We start from the raw sequence: 16,463 nt of genomic DNA on the forward strand, positions 1-16,463 counted from the left end.
GAGGAATTGGATATACCGTGGTCACATTTCAGGGCTAAAATTTGTGGCTTCCAGTACTTAAAATATATTTCATGCTTCGTAAAACACAAAATCTGTACAATGAAAAGAAAGGGAAAAAAAGTCAACATTTTCAAGGGTGTACAGTCTGTCACCTAACCCCCCTCCCCCTTTATCTTAATAATATGGGCTCATAATAAGTGGAGTTGACTATAAATTAAAAAATAATTTAGTATATCACTGTCCACTAGTAAGCTATTTGAGGCAACAATTACAAGTTATGGCATTTGTGAAAAATAAAGTACATTCATAGAGGACATAGGATACAATATTTGTGGGTGGTTTCAGTTACATTGCTTTGCATAACATAACACAAAAGCCAATTAACAACAGTTAATATAGTTTTCAAATTCAGATACCCAAAATCAAACAAAAAAAGGCAGGCAATTGACCCACTGTACAGTCTGAAGAATTTTGATTTTTTTTTTTTAATTGACAGATTTCAATGTTTTACAAAATATAAAATTGGTTTCACGTGGAAACATAAACAACAGCATTATAGATTCTAAAGTATGGGCCGTGTAAGTAAAAACCTGCTACCTTGGAGTACTTTCGCTGCTTTTTATTAGTAAAAACTGGTTGTATGCACACTCAAATAGCTAAAAAAACACTTAACAAAAATGTCAAAAATTGCTATCAGCACTTAACCTAACAGTCCAACCCTAACAACGTAAAATTATAAACACCAAGTCCTGCCTGACTATGTCAATAGTACAAGTACTATAATACTAATTTAGGCATTCAAACCTAACAACCTAACCTACTTAATATGTAAGTAGTAATACTGTAATTATAATGCTAAGAGCACCAAAATACACCCACCTAACCTACTAAACATGCCTTAGGCATAATATAATTAGATCCGTGTAAATTTGAAGAAGAAAAAACACATGTGTATCATGATATTAAGGTAAAACTTCGATAGCGTCCCAATGAATTTCTTCATTTTTACACAAGAACCTACTTAGCGAAATGAGTTTCTGTAGCATTTAGAAGTTCTTGTTGGTATTTTCTTTCATCGAGAAAAACCGATGTTGTACGTATATGCTAAATTGAACGAAAGGAGTGCTAATGGAACCTTACCTAACCTCGTAGGCATACCTCCTCCCCATGATGGTTCGTGGGCCTAACGTCAATGATTTAATAATTACTCTTTGTCAAAAATTGAACTTTCTTTCGTGAAAAAAGCAAAATAGCACATTGAAGAATCTTTCACAATGCAGAATAGGTAAGTACGAATGTTAAAAATGACTAAATAAACGAGTGAGAGGTGTTAAGTTTTACCGATATTAATACTACACACACTGATCTCGGGCGTTCTTAATAAGGTACAATATTTTCAATTTTACAAATTGAATTCCTAACTTAGGAAGCCTTTATTGTACTCTATCTCCCTACCCACAAGTTATGCAAACAGTAATTCTCCATTCACTGGAAGAATAAAGAACTGATCAACTTTAAGAAAATACTGAGTGGTGTAGAAATAAAATATTGGGTACCAGTTTCATAGATCGGAGACCCATTAAAATCGGATATTTTGGGTTTCGCATGGTTCGTACTTAACAATTGTGTATTGTGGAACATAGTTCAAGGTGCCATTATGCTTTTTACACGAAAATAAACGCAATTTTTCACATTCTGAGTGCTTTTTTCTTATTATTCCTTTCTTTGTTTCCGGAACACACAATATGGTGGGCACAGCTTGACTCATGTTGTGGGTATGCAGTGTTTCAACCTTCTTCACCGAAAAATACCTACTATTGTGTTAGTCCCGGTGGAAATTGTACATTATGCACGGGTAGCTGACAGATAGCCCCACAAAACATTCACGGATAGCACCACGAACCATTAGGCAAGGTAGCTGACCGATAGCCCCACGAACCATTCACGGATAGCCCCACGAACCATTTCCGATAAGGTGAGGTTAGGTTTGGTTACGTTAGGCAAGCATAGTAAAAAAAGGGGGGATGGTTGAAACACTGACAGGGGCTTACGTCATCAAACGTACGCAGCGTCTGGTTGTCTTAGGGCAAGCAAATGAAAGCAATGGCAATTGTGCGTCGGTGAGATATTTCTCTTGAAAAATATATGATTTCCCGGTCAAATATATTCCACAACGAAAGAAAATACCTAGAAGAATGTTGTAAACCTTGGAGAAACTCATTTCCGTTAGTAGTTTCTTGTGTAAAATTGAAGAAATGTGTCTCCGATGTATGAAACTGTTACCAAAATATTGGGTAAATATGCGATATCGCCCGGACGGATTTCTTCAACTTTACAGGAGAAAGTACTTACTGAAATGAGTTTCTTTAGCATTCTGGACGTTCTTGGAGGTATTTTCTTTCACGGGAAACTAAAAACTTCGTATTTGAATGCTGCCGAACAAGAATTAATCACTTTTTACGTAAGAAACTTGCATTGCCTGCCATATTATGCCGTTGTTTCCATTGTGTGCGTGCAGATGGCGAGAGCGTCGAAAGTTGCACTGTCTCGTCAGTGTTTCCAAACGTGCATTTTTTTACAAGAATTTTGTTTCCTTTTATTTTTTAACTATGCTTACCTAACCTAACCTTGCCAGAAATGCTTTTTGGGGCTATCATGAATGGTTTTTGGGGGCTATCCGTCAGTGATTTGTGATGACATAATGAACACGAAAGTAGGTATTTTTCGGTTAAGAAGGTTGAAACACTACATACCCACGACAAAACACAAGCACGGCGCGATGATCCATGACGAGTGCATGCCATATTATCTGTTACCCAAGCGGAACAAGGAAGACAAATAATCACCCGTAAGGTAACACTTTACTATACCGGACACGGATTTCTTCAAATTTACAGGAGAAAGTACTTACGCAAATCATTTTCTGTAGCGTTGTTGATGTTCGGGAATGTAGATTTGATCTATTTTAATGCGAATGCATGTGGTGTTCTACAAAAATCTGTTTCTGATGCACTATTGCTGCTCCCGCCACGATGTTGTCCGTATATGCTAAATTGAACGAAAGGAGTGCTAATGGAACGTAACCTAACAGGCCTAACCTAACCTAATAGGCATACCTCGTTCCCGTGATGGTTCGTGGGGCTATCGTGAATTTTTGGGCTAACGTCAATGGTTTTTGGGGCTACCCGTGGATGGTTTGTGGGAAATAAGGAACAACAGTAAGTACTCGTTAATGTAAGAAATAGACATTATTTTAGTTATGAATTCATTATTTCACCTAAAGAAATGTTCCGCAATGCAGAAGAGTCCGTTAGCAATGTAAAAAATTGCAAAATAAATCATTGATAGGTGTCTCTGGTATAGTAAAGTAGTACCCAGAAAAGGTAAGTACCAGTGGTAAAATTAAGGAAATAAATGAGTTAAAGGTGTCCAGGTGTTATCGCATATTTACCAAATATTGTCCTAATGCAGTTGGTTGAAAAGTGTAATGAGAAACGCTTTAATGTTGTGACAATACTAAGTTTAATTTGTGGTTTGAAAAAATTAAAAATGGTCTACATCTCCAATAAAGAAAAGCACGTTTAAATAGTTATTTTCCTTTAGGCTTACATGCACTTTTTAAGAACACTGTTCAAAGAAGAACTCTTTCTTTACAGTTTGCAGACATGACAACTACCATTTCCCGCCCGATCATATTTCATTTCATGGACTGTCACTTGTGTGCGTCTTACTTACCGCACACACTATTGAGCTCGATCGGATGCATTTCACCCTGACGTTAAAAGTCGGAGGGCGGGACTTGTTCTGGATAAGGTATGCGATTAGGTATATCCGGCTTTGTTTATCCCGCACGTCACGTGGTTTTTGGTCTCACTTATTGCACAACACTTGATCAACCTTCTTTTCTGACGTCACGAGAGTAAGCTTTTTAATTGTAGGCTAGATGCCTACGTTGTCAGGATATGCTAGCTAGGTTTAGTTCTCTTAGCCTAAATAATAACTTTTCATTGTATTTATGTTAATGAAACCTAACCTAACCTCGTACGCATTTATCATCTGACGTCAGGACGAAAGGTTGCTCAAGTGTTGTTCAATAAGAGATACCCCGTGTTTCGAGAGAGCTGTAGAGTGAAGCAAGCAATGTAGTGTATCACCATTTGATTTTACGATTTCTCATGAAGGAAACTATTTGATGTGATGATTGATGAAACTAGGGGCTTGCGGGATCCCAAAAAGTCGGGAAGTAATTTCCCGAAGTCAAGATCGGGACGGGAATTTTTTTTCCCCGATCCCGGTCCAGACTTTTCGGGATCCCGCACACCCCTAGTTTCAGCAATCATCACACCAAATAGTTTCCTTTATGTGAAATCGTAAAATCAAGTGGTGATACACTTCATTGCCAGGACCCGTCCCGATCCTGACTTCGGGAAATTATTTCCCGACTTTTCGGGATCCCGAGCAGTCGGGAAATACCGAATGGTCATTTTAAAACGTTGTTAATTTTCGACGTTTTCTGCATTGGAAGTGTCTATAACTTATCGGAAATTGTTTGTTTTTTATTCCAGAAATGCACAAACAATCACTTAAGTTGAAAATGACGTGTAGAATTATAGATTTTCAGAGCTTCGGGAAATTTCGAACATTTCCCGTCTAGTCGGGAAATTGCGAATTTTTCCCGTCCCGAATGTCGGGGTTAAAAACAATTCCCGTCCCGACCAACAAAATTCTGTCCCGGACACCCCTAGATGAAACGGAAGCGAAATCAGTGCATGGAAAGGGATATTTGCGATGAAAGCACAGCTTCCTGGAAATACTGATAAAATATTAAGTAACAATGAAATTATAAATATGTAAGCACCGGCAGCACCATAAGGAGGGGTGAGGCACTGGCGAACAGAGGGGATAGCTGATGGGACTACAGACCCTTCCGAAATTGAGAAAAATAAAATTTTCAAATGAAAATCCGTTAAGAACTCGAAAAAACGAAAGGTGTTGATGATTCCCCCTTAAATTGACTGACTCCCAATTATCATCTATTGTATTCGAGTACAATTTTTATACATTGAGAAGATATAAATATACGAAATATTTTATTGTGAATCCCGCTCCGCCATCTGGAACGCAGCTATGCACTATTCACCTTTACAATTCCCCCTCCCAAATAAAATCCTGCCTACGCCAGTGGGGAGCTTTTTCATTCCTAAATAGATCCTATCCACCCAGGTAGCCTACATGAAAGATTTCCATGGTGAAAATGGAACAACTATTTTAATTACTTTTTTGCATGTTTAAATGTTTGAGGAAAAAAGAGCCATTCCATCAGTGATTCTGAAAGTGGCGTGCACAGGGGGTGCGAAATCCTGGGGGGACAGGGGGATTTACCCCCACCAACAAGGAAGGGTGAAAAGGAAGGTTAATTTAGAAGCGTAGGTGCTGCGGTTTTACTGTGATATTGTGCTTTTTTTCTGTTATTCGTGTCGTGTTTTTGTACCTGGTGTAAAAGTATGATTCTACATTGAAAATTTCCGCCATGGTTGACATAGCAGAAGAGTCATCGATTTGCAGTGCTGCAGGTAAAAAGTTGGTGCTTGTGATTGTGAATCATGAAGGACCGTGTCCTGAACTGTGCATAACCAAACCAACTAAGAAAGATGGGAAAGTTTTCATTAGGCAGTTTAAAACATCTCAGTACAACAATATTATGTGGTTATTTTTATTTTTATTTCCGTTTATTTAAGATCGAAACTTTATGCTAATAGGATGTTTATTATTTTCAGGGTTAAAAAAGAACGTACTTTAATTTATAGTTGCCCTCAAATATCAAGTAAATCATTATTTTCTTCATGGTTGAAATTTACAAGTTTATATGGAGAGGTTGTTTTTCTTCTTTATAAACCGTGCAGCGAAGATTTGATTTTACGGTATGTATGCACTTCACACACTCAATCCCGATACTTCATCATTATGCACATTATTGTAAGTAGGGATGTGTGTAGGCCTATATTATATTTGAAATTGTTATAATTAACCGAAACGAAAAATTAACTCATCGCTTGCCTATCACGACAGGTCACGGCACGTCCCTGGTTGGAAGATATGCATTGGGTCCCTTATTAGGAGGTCAAACGAGAACTGGATGGGCCCAGGCGGCCAGGCCCCTCTCTCCCGGTTTCGACACCGGTGGTGATGTGATATAGGTACATATATGACACCATTTTCTCATGAAATTGTAGCCTGACTTGATCTAAGGTCGGAATTTTTCCGGCTTTGTCCCCGCAAAAAGCTGATCCAGCCAGCATCAAATCAAATGGTACCCTTTGGGAGGGGGGGGGGGTGTAAATGAGGCCGGAGTGTGGTGCTGATCACATCACCTCCAAGATGTCCGGCATCGAAAAAAATATGTGGGGCCCTGACCCCACATATCCTAAATATCCTAAATGTTCCTTCATGGCATGCACAGGGAACTTTAACTTTACCTGTGATATTGTATTCGTTTCTGTACCTCTGAGTAACTACGTTTAATTTTTATATGCGCATATACGAATCCTCTACTATGTCAATGGCTGAGTGGCCCCACTAAAGGCTTACTTGTCTCTGCCCCCGCCCCGCACTGCGGGGTTTTGAGGATTGTAGATCCGGCACTGATCAATACGCACAATAAAAGTAAAATAAGAATGCAAAACAATAATAACTATGAAATCTAAATGATTTATATTAACATAAAGCAAAAACTAAATAAAAACTCATACATAATATATCCACTTCAACTATTTCATAATTTATTAACATCTTTAACCAGTTAGTAAAGGAAGTAGTTTGCTACTATATAATATCTGATATATCTAAAAGTGACATTTTTTGTGTGTAATTAAAAATAATAATATATTTTTAATTTAGTAATTTATATTTACTTTTAATAACATTATAAATATGTATATCATATAATTTATATGCAGTGGCGCAGGAACGTTTTTTATTTGGGGGGGTACAACATTCAGTTTCTCCACACGAATTTCCTGTTTTTTAATGCAAAATTTGGAAAAAATATGTTTATTTATTTGTTTTTCTTAAAGTTTATAGTTAATTTAAAAACAGATTTAAGACCAGATAACAATTCCGAAACATATAATGCTCTTGACCTTCGTCTGGGCTCATTTTGAATTTAACGGAACGGAAAATCAGGAGTTTGAAGTATGAGAATTGCGAACAAAACGTCTATTCATTTTAATGCAGGGTGAGATTAAAGGAGGTGAGGAGGATACCCCCTAATATCTTGAGCCATCTCAACCAGGAATAATCATCTCCCACCCACTGGATATAGAAACCATATTACTGCACATATTATTTTTGTAAAGTTCCACTTCAGTTCAGTCCATTTTAATTTTAAAGTCTCAATTTATGGCAAATGTATACCACATCCAATGCATTTTAGAAGTCACGGATTCGGTATTTTCTCAGACAACTAGAGGGAATTTTATTTAAAAGAATACTTAGTTGAAATTGTTCCCGACCAATTTGTAAAAAAATTGATAAAGTATTTATTTATAATATAAGTAGCTGTACCTAATGACACTTTTCAAGCACTGAAAGTACTATCATTCAGTACTTATCCAACACCGAAATCCTTCAGATCTCAGAGCAATTCAAGAAAACCATACGCTCGAAAGTTTTCTTAAATCTTTTGTGGACAATATGAAGAGTGGGTCAAGGTTTCTTTTCGTATGTAGTGGTATTAAATGTATATTCATGCGTGTGTTTTTGGGTGACATGTCAATTAATTCTTCGTTTATGTGAAAAAGTGAACTTTAATGTAAGCAAAAGCATATGCGCGTCACAGTTAAAGATTTTCTAAGTATACCCAATACATAGGTAAAAATAAGTTCCCCCTCTAATAAAATCACAAACTGAACCCTGTTTTAATGTCTAGGAAACATTTTATTTCACCTAGGAATGATATCGCCATAAGACGAGTAGAGAATCTTTACATCCTCATCTCGTCTTCCGTGTGGTGAGGTCCTTCTCGTTCTTGTTTGTGCGTACTTTTTTTTTCGGTTTCCACTCAGAAGTTATTAAAATTTATTCTAGATTCACTTTATGCTCAGATAGGCTAATCGGGACTCGACCTACAGTTTAAAGTGGAATCCAAATCACTGTCCATGTGGGACCTCTTAATTACAAGGCGAGATATCTCGTCCATATGTCACGTAGGGACGTGAAGTTTTCGTTTTATTTTTCCCTGAATTTAGTTGTTATTTTTTACTGCAATTCGGTGTTATTTTTCGCGGTTTAGGGCAAAATTCGGTGTTATTAATTTAAAATCGGTTATTTTTACATGCATTTTTACTGTTCCCTCTATGCTTAAGATTTTCGCCTTATTTCAGTTCTGGAAAATCGAGACAAATTTTAGTCTTAATGACAAAAAAATATGGCTAACCTTTGTGAGAAATTACCACAGTTCTTCCATTTGAAAACTATTTAATCTCACCAGCCACTATATATGAAATATTTATTGAATGATTATACCCATATTTCCATAACAATGCCAAAAAATCCCTCTGCGACCATTTTGTGTACACACACATACACGCCCTACCTCCCCCCTAAAGACAACAGCTGCTTCTCCCTGAAAATTTTCCCGTTCCTACGAAATTTCTCTTCTGGGAAGTCCCCCTGAGCGAATTCTTTCTCAGGACGAGGTAAAACACTGCCAGTCATATCTGCGCCAAACTGCAATAAATGAGACGTGATAATCTCTTTTCAATCTGACTATTACCAGCTACACTACAAATGACAGAATAGCGCTTCAGACAGTTGTTTTTGAACAGAAGAAGTATTAGCTATCCCAAGATTATATTGCATATTTCGTGGCGTTTTTCGCGTTAAAGTGTAAAATTCGGTGTTATTATGAAAATGGCACAATTCGCGCTATTTCGCGATTCCGAAACACCGAAAACTTGCCTCCTTTACCTACCAAATACATTTTAAACACTTTATTTTGCTTTACTCAACTTTTCGGTATTATCGTTAACACAAAAACTTCATGTCATTACAACTTGTCTTAAAAACGTTTTTTCTGCTTTACATTTTGTTTCGACGCTGCAAACCGGCGAAAGACGGAATTTTATCTTGAATAGATGAAACCGAGCAACATAGGTTCGCAATTGTCACTAACGGATTAACTTTGCAATTAAAGTAAACAAAATATAGGGCTTATTTGAAAAAAGAAAATCAATAAGATATACGATTGGTATGTCTAAATAAGACACATAGTATTTATTTTAAGCAATTTCTTCAAATACTATAACACGTATAATGCCAGAGTTAGTGTTGCCCACGAGATGAGACTTTGGCCTGTCTCGTCTCGTGGAGCCTCGTGGAAATGCTGTCTCGTCTCGAAAATATTCGTTTGTCTTATGACACATGGTCAATCTCGTCTCGTCTCGAATTTTTAAAAGCCTGTCCCGTCTCGTCCCGTGGCAGAGTTTCAAACGAAATCGTCTCGATTATCAAGTTCCTCCTCGCTTCGATTTTGCAGAGATTTATTTCAGTACCGTCTCGAAATTTGAGAGGAAACAGACACTTTTCTTATCTCAGTACCATCTGTATTTTTAAAAAAAAAATCTTTTAATATATAGGTTTAAGTATCGTTACCCGAACACCCTCTTACAGAGTTATGAAAATAATGGGTGAGGTACAAGAGTACATTGTACCCCCCAAGTTGGTTGTTGTGTGTCCTCTCGTTTGTGCAAATATTTCCATTTGAAAAATGCAAATGAAAAGAAGGAGAAGGTCAGTCATATACTCTTCTGATGAAGATTTGTATCGACACGACCACTTCTTTAGAAAAGTGTACCCCCCTACTCAAACCAGCATTTGTCTGGAACGTGATTTTCTTAAATTAAACTTTACCTGATTCCAACGTTCACGCACATTTTAAACAATTTTTATCTCTTTGAAGAGGTTCCCAAGATAACCGGACAATGAACTAACTAGTATTATCAAGCACAATGTAGTAGAATAAGTTTACATTGGCTTGAATTTCTGTGGTAAGGAAGATAATGCTTATTAAGTTATGAACCATATGAACTTCCCTTGTTGAGCGAAATGAAAATAGGTTCTTTTAACAGTAGCACCTTGCATATGTCAAATTATCCAAGGGGGGTACAGGGGGTACAATTGGATTTACGGAATTAGGGGGTTACAGTCACCTCTTCAAAAATTTGCGGGGGTACAATGTACCCCTGTACACCCCCGTTCCTGCGCCACTGTTTATGTGTATGTTTGTGGGGGCAGTCGGTTTGTAGATTAAGATCTTTCTCCCCCCACCAGTCTTAAATGATTTCGCACCCTGGTTGTTACGTATACTTTTCTTTAGTAGTCAGCCCTGTTTTTACCATATTTTCCTGATTTTGACGGGTTTGTTTTTTCTTTATTTATTAGAAATACTTGATCAAGTTGGTGTTATGAAGGAATGATTTTTACTTGAAACACTTGATTTTCTGAAAATTTCGGGATGGGCCCCATAAGCTTCCCCCTGCGTACACCAGTGCTCCATGTCTAAATAGTATACAATGGTTACTCATTTATCTCGTTTAAAACAAAATCTGCAAAGCCTTCGTACTTTCAGTAAAAAAACACTGCTTTCAAACTAATTTTGAATTTGTAAATAATTTTCTAAATTTTATATACATTTGAAAGGTGTTTTATTTGAGAGGATTTAAAAAAAAGACAGAGTTGGAGACCCAAATCAGATGCAGAAGTCAAAATTTGGTAATTCAAAAGTTTCGAGCAAGCAAATGCTCATTTTAATTTTAAAGAATGTGCATTCAAAATTCATTGCTGCTCAATTTCAGGGGGGAATCCCGCATTAAACCAAACTGTATTTGTCCAAACACAAGGTTATGAAGGTTCCATACCAGGTGGATCCACATAGTGATTCGGATTCCACTTTAAAGTGTAGGTCCAGTGCCAGATGGATTATCTGGAATTTTGAATAGATTTTTCTGAAATCATAATTTTGAAAAATACTGTAAATTTTGCATAAAATTGGAATGTTTAAAAACATAACTGATATAGCCAGTAATATTTCCAGTGAGCACTTGTTAAAGTGTAGGCTATATTTTACAATCCCTAGTGCATGTGAATCCTCCCCTCAATTACAAAAACTATTTTTTGAGACGAGGGCATTTCTGTGGAAGCCAGTGGCGTAGCGTCCGCCCCCGCTATGTGTATGTGTATGGGCCCCACAGTGTGCTCCAGAAATATTATATAACCGCAGAAATTTCACAGATAGTGTCAGTTATAAAAAAAAAATCGATTTCCGAAAGGTAACAAAAACTTGGTTCCCAGTAACATCATATGACGACGTCTGCGATAATAAGCAGTGGCGTATGGTCTCAGCCAGAGAGGCCCGGGCAACTTGTTAGGAAAATATCCCTACTCATACCTTTATAGCTACGCAGTTTGTCGTAAATGTAGTGTAGTGTGTCAATTGTCTACAGTTATGAATCCAGTAGAGAGATTCAGTTGCTCAACCAGTTGATGTCTTATAAACATCAAACTTGGTAATTCATGACCTTTTACTGCTAATATTAGTTTTATACGTGATATTTAAAATGTAACTTCACACTAATTATTTTCAAGGGGTGGCCAAGGCTTTTCATATTGAAATAAGAGCTAAAATGAATTTCCCACATTATCTACACCTGTTACGTTTTACTTCAAAGATGCCCACAAATTCCAGGGTGGTCACCCTAGGACCAATATAAAATTCAAGTATAATTCCCGGTTTTCAAGGCGAACTTTTCAAAATTCAAGGCTACAAGAAGATGTTCTTACTGTCTCAACCCCCACCCCCCGACACACAGATACAATAATATAAAGGGTCTTTGTGATTAATTCTGATTCAATTCCATTAAATGGAATATATATATATATATATATATATATATATATATATATATATATATAAAGTATTTAATTTAAGGTGTAGAGTTTACATTTGCTATTTCACATACTCAGACTCGAAATACATCTACAAAAAGTAAAAAATGTTACGGGATATATTAATCTACGAGAAATAGTTAGTTATACAAGAATTTCAAATTCAAATTTACCTAATTAAAATTCAAGATATCTCGATAAACTTCCGTCTGTTAGATAGATTGTTTTGCAAAGGGCACTAACAAAGTAAACAGTGCCGTAAACGTCTACGGAGAAAAATTCAAGCAGAATTCACGCATCATTCCCGGAGCCAAAAATTCACGTATAATTCCCGGAGAGTAGCCACACTGAATTCAGTAGGAGGTGGAGCCCAGGGGCAATTACCCCTTTGCCCTAAGGGTCATGCCCTACTCTGCCACGCAGTGTACACCACATGAGTTAAAGGTGACCATTATTTTGTGTAATTTTGTAAGTTTATTTTTCTTACATATTGCAATTTCGTGAACTAGCTAACTACTGTACGAGTACGTCCGTCCCACTCTGACATCATAAGGGGGCCCCCAATAATTTTCTTGCAGGGGGGTCCCCAGAGAACTGCGCTACGCCACTGGTGGAAGCTAAAGCGCGATATGTGATACTTATTGGAGGGAGAGGTGCTACCGTGCGTCCATTTCGATCTGCAGCCGAGAGATCGGGAGAAGCGTGGCGGGCGGCACTGACGGAGATGCCGACATTTGCGGCCTGAAATGCCCGCTTATTTTTATGGACATATGCAGACATTTATATAAATATTGCAAAACGAGCACTAACCTGTGTTATAAGAGTATGGTTTTAATTTTAGTAGCTTAGTGACTGTATGTGCCGATGATTTTGACACGCCCACCTCTTGTGAAACACGGCGTAGAGGTTTGTTTGGAGAACGTTCTAACGCTGCACCAATATCATCGAGTTTTGCTTCGGTTAGAATCCGTCGTTTTTGCTTAGGTGTTTTAAAATTTAACGATACAGTTTCTCGTAATTTAAGGACAAGATGTCTAACCGTATCTCTGTGTGGAGTTGAAACGCATGGGAATTTCTGTACAAATTACCTACACACGTCTCGACACGAGTTTGTTTTCACGTAGGTACGTGTCATACATAAAAAAATCTTTGTTCTAACGTGAATCTTGCGGCTGGCATTCCAATCGTGTCACTGACACGTCACACATACACACTACAATAACACAAACAAGTAACTGCAAGTAACCAAGAATAACACTCTTGCGCACAGTACGAAATTAACACGCTCTTGGTTTACATTGCTCGCCACTATATTTACAACTCTGTCTTCATCTAGTCGCGAAGGAACAAAAAACTCGAGCTCGGATATTTCGGATTGCAAGGAAGCTCACGAAAACCATTCACTTTTATCGGTTTCGTCTGCAGTGTAATCCTGATACAGTGTTGCACATTCGAAACCTCCAAACGATTCCCATGGCCACAAAACTCTTTCAAGGATATAAACTTAAACAGGACGTTACTGGTCAAAACTATGATTAAAATGCTTTATTATCTGTGGCTCTTAACATCGTTTCTATAGCGTATTTATTTGTGTATATAAGAGCAGAACTTGGATGAATTACAGAAGAACTTTTGCGTGTTATAACACAGGTTAGTGATCGTTTTGCAATATTTATATAAATGTCTGCATATGTCTATAAAAATAAGCGGGCATTACAGGCCGCAAATGTCGGCATCTCCGTCAGCGCCGCCCGCCACGCTTCTCCCGATCTCTCGGCAGCAGATCGAAATGAACGCACGGTATATAATAAACAAATATCAGGGCTCGAAATATAAATTTCGCGAAACGGAACGTTTTACTTTCGTTAAAACACGTTCGCTGCCGGTGACGCATATATGCGCCATGTGGGGTTGTAGCTGGGGCAGGGGCGGCCGCTCATAAGGACGATACGGACGCCGCACTGCCGTGTGTAATCACAAGTGAACATACATTACATTAACATTTATATATTAGCTTTTACATTGTCTGAATTGCAAATATTCCATTGCTTATAGATCGTTGGTTAGTCGGTTCTGTATTCATTCTTCCGCGACAATTGCGAAGTTACACGCCACCGTGCGGGGGAATACGGAACTTCGAGAGAAATCTGGCGGGGCGCCGTCCTCCCACTTTTCGAGACGTAGAGCATTCTCAGGCGCGGCCGCGAGGGGTAAGAGGCGAGGGAACTGAGGGAATAACACGCGCGGGACCTGTGGCTGGGAGGACGGGAGGGTTTGTCGTCCGAAACCAACCCCCTAGGCGAAACTGGCCCTCTCTCCGGAGAACGGTAAACAATGAAGAGTTGCCAGAAGCAATGAAGTTAACACAAGAAGGAAAATTACCAACCCTAGAAAGAAATCATTCTGAATTCCATAGAGCAATAAATAATGCAATTTCCATTGAGGAAAGAAAATATCGGTAACTGAAAAAGTACAAACAGGTGCTTGATATTTGTTATTTACCGTCGCATTCTGCTACTTTTCGGTAATCACGACGATGAGGATAAGTGATAATTAAATGATGGAAGGGCACTCACAAAGAACACCCATGTCCAGGCCGGGATTCGAACCCAGGATCCATGGCTTTGCAATGCTGTATGCTAGCCACGGAAGTCGGCTACAGCTTCGTGTTACTCACAAAATTAGATTTAATTACATGTTTTGATTAGCACGTTTTGAAAAACCCTGATAGTGTGACAAAGTTTCACAAATTTCTTTTCAAACCGGCTGTTAAATAAATTAGAAACTATACTGCAGGAGGCCTTAGAAAGAGCGTTTCGCGGGCTAACAGCAGACGACGCTCGCACACTGTTGCCGATACTCTCGTGTCGTCTGCTCCTCAGTCGAACAAACAGGCGGAGGTAGCAACAGGCAGAGGTCACTCACCTTTCCAGAACGGTGCAGCGAGCTAACTGTGGCAACCGGACTCGCTCATTCGCGGACCTGATTGGTTCTCGCAGACACACCCCCATATTGTCGTCTGCTGCAAGCCCGCGAAGCGATCTTTTTAAGGCCTCATAGATTATAGTCATCTAAACTCACCAAGAGTCGCTACAGGAACCTGTGTACTACGAATTTCTGAAAATTTGGCAAAATTGTCTGGCAACCCTGAGGCAATAAAATGACTGCATGGGTAGACGATAGCATTGACACTTGTTGCAAAGAGAATAAATACTCGATTCTCTTTGCTTGTTGTTTCTTCGTTTTCCATGGAAAAGTGAAGCTTTTTCGGTAGTGTGCTGTAGTTGTGCGTTTGTTGCGATGAGCTATGTGGAGAACTTGTTGGTGCGAAGTTTTTCTACCAGAAGTCTGGATGAATAATATAAACATAAAAAACCTAGGCCAGCCTAGACCGAATTTGAATCAAGAACAAGCATGTCTGAAGAAGATTTCTGGTAAGTTTGAAGTTTTTACTGTAGAGCTTGAGCTTCTGGCAACGGATATCACCTCTCCAGTGAGATATTTACATTGCTGCCCTATTTCACATATCAGTTAGTCATGTTGGACAGGAAACGTTTTTTGTGTAACATTTTTACTAGTAATTTTCACGTTCAATGAACGTAAATATTCGTCATTGTGCTTATCAATTTTCCCCTCTGTTAAGTTAAAAAACAAACAACTAAATCTGTTATAACTCTGTTTCTTCTTCCATCTTTCGTAAACTTCGCATTACTGTTAAATAATTATTAATTTATCATAATACGTGCAAACGTGCAAAACATGATATTCGGTAAAGACAAATATATCAATTTCTTATGTTGGCTGTTATATACGAAATTAATCAATTAAACTCACATTACAAGTAGATCAAATTTGTGAGCTGTCGACCCCTCCACTTTGGTTCACCACGAGCCGCCACTGAGCTGGGGCATACGTATTACCTTCTTTGAATGCTTGCCCATCAGTGGCACTGCACAAGCAGGCTTTTAAGTCTTTCATGGCACATTGCTCAAAGATTGTTTGAAATAAACATTGGCTTCGTTTCTCTTTTGCGCGTCTCTCTTAGCATTGTTGCATCGAATGGCGTTATAGTTCCTTTTGTCATGTATCAAGGCATCGTTTGACAGCAAAGATATTGCTTTTTCTTATTATTATTGGTAACATTGCTAGTCTGAAACATTACAATTTTTATTTCCTGTACCAATAGAAAAAAAAACATTGCATTCTGTTGTTAAAAATGTCCAGGAGAACGAACCAGGACTTTGCATTGAACCTTGTTTTGCTCTTTACCACAAGTGAAATTAAAATGTATGGGAACTTTCGAAATTTATCATTGGACTTTCACAAGCAAACTTATAAACGTAACATTGTTTTTACAAGTGATTCTGTCATGTTACATCAATATCTAACAAAGTATTGCCGGTGTAACGGGGAATTTGGACTCCGTAGAAAAGTGACTGTACAGTCAATTTTCTACGCAGTCCGAATTCCCCGTTTTCGTGACGGGGAATCTTGACTCCGTAGAAAAATGACTGTACAGT

General features: G+C 38.2%; 1 protein-coding gene across 3 annotated transcripts in view; it reads right to left on the minus strand.

Annotated features, from left to right (window-relative positions):
- The window catches only part of LOC145982733 (uncharacterized), a 44,475-nt gene extending 40,776 nt beyond the window's left edge, over positions 1-3,699 (minus strand). For 2 of the 3 annotated variants that reach the window (XM_083116097.1, XM_083116095.1), the window contains exon 1: positions 3,610-3,699. The gene's annotated coding sequence lies outside the window, so the exon portion shown is untranslated. The remainder of the gene's footprint in view (positions 1-3,609) is intronic. The other variant, XM_083116096.1, reaches the window with a different exon arrangement.
- Positions 3,700-16,463: the final 12,764 nt, after the last annotated feature.

Source organism: Lepisma saccharinum, unplaced genomic scaffold, assembly GCF_977018435.1.
Source record: "Lepisma saccharinum unplaced genomic scaffold, izLepSacc3.1 HAP1_SCAFFOLD_379, whole genome shotgun sequence".
NCBI classification, from domain to species: domain Eukaryota; kingdom Metazoa; phylum Arthropoda; class Insecta; order Zygentoma; family Lepismatidae; genus Lepisma; species Lepisma saccharinum.